Source organism: Osmia lignaria, unplaced genomic scaffold (genome assembly GCF_051020975.1).
Source record: "Osmia lignaria lignaria isolate PbOS001 unplaced genomic scaffold, iyOsmLign1 scaffold0044, whole genome shotgun sequence".
NCBI lineage: Eukaryota > Metazoa > Arthropoda > Insecta > Hymenoptera > Megachilidae > Osmia > Osmia lignaria.
The window spans coordinates 27,501-28,243 of record NW_027478185.1 but is presented as its reverse complement, the minus strand read 5'-3'; positions in this window follow the sequence as shown (position 1 = coordinate 28,243).

The window sequence follows — 743 nt, the reverse complement described above, 5'->3', positions numbered from 1 at the left end:
GCATGGTGGCCAGCCCACCGCCTCTGAAGACCCTGCAAGAGATAGATAGCGAAGTCCGGCAGATAGTTAAAAAGATCCTACATCTGCATCATTCAACAACTGACGGACTCATCTACTCTGGTAAAAACTATGGAGGTCTTGGCTTTCCTCGAATCGAAAACATCGTCAAATTGGCGGTTCTTCGAAGGGCAGCTAAGATGCAGGAGTCTAACGACGCAGCTGTTAGGGGAGTGGTAACTGACCTGGATGATGTTGTTAAAAAGTACGCGCAATCAGTAGAGCTAGAATGGCCAACAACGTTCGATCGAATCGAAGAAACACGTCGAGATCGGAAGAGGAAGGAGACTCAGAGATGGAAAGATCTCAACTCCCAGGGCCAAGGAGTGGCAGACTTCGCAAACGATAAGATTGGCAATGCTTGGCTCAGGAACCCAACTCTCCTCAAACCTTCGCGTTATCTTGACGCACTCCGGTTGAGGACCAACACCTTTGGAACGCGGGTAGCCTTGAAGCGGGCCAACAAAGACCAAGATATCGTTTGTCGAAAATGCAGGGTCGAAATCGAAACGTTGGGACATGTCATAGGCATGTGCCCCCATACGAAACCAGCTCGAATAAGAAGGCACGACGAGATTAAGGACTTGATCAGCGAGAAAGTGTCACGGCGATGTTCCGTATTTGTCGAACCTACAGTGGACGTGTTCGGAGAACTCAAAAGGCCTGATTTGGTGATTAAAGACCAA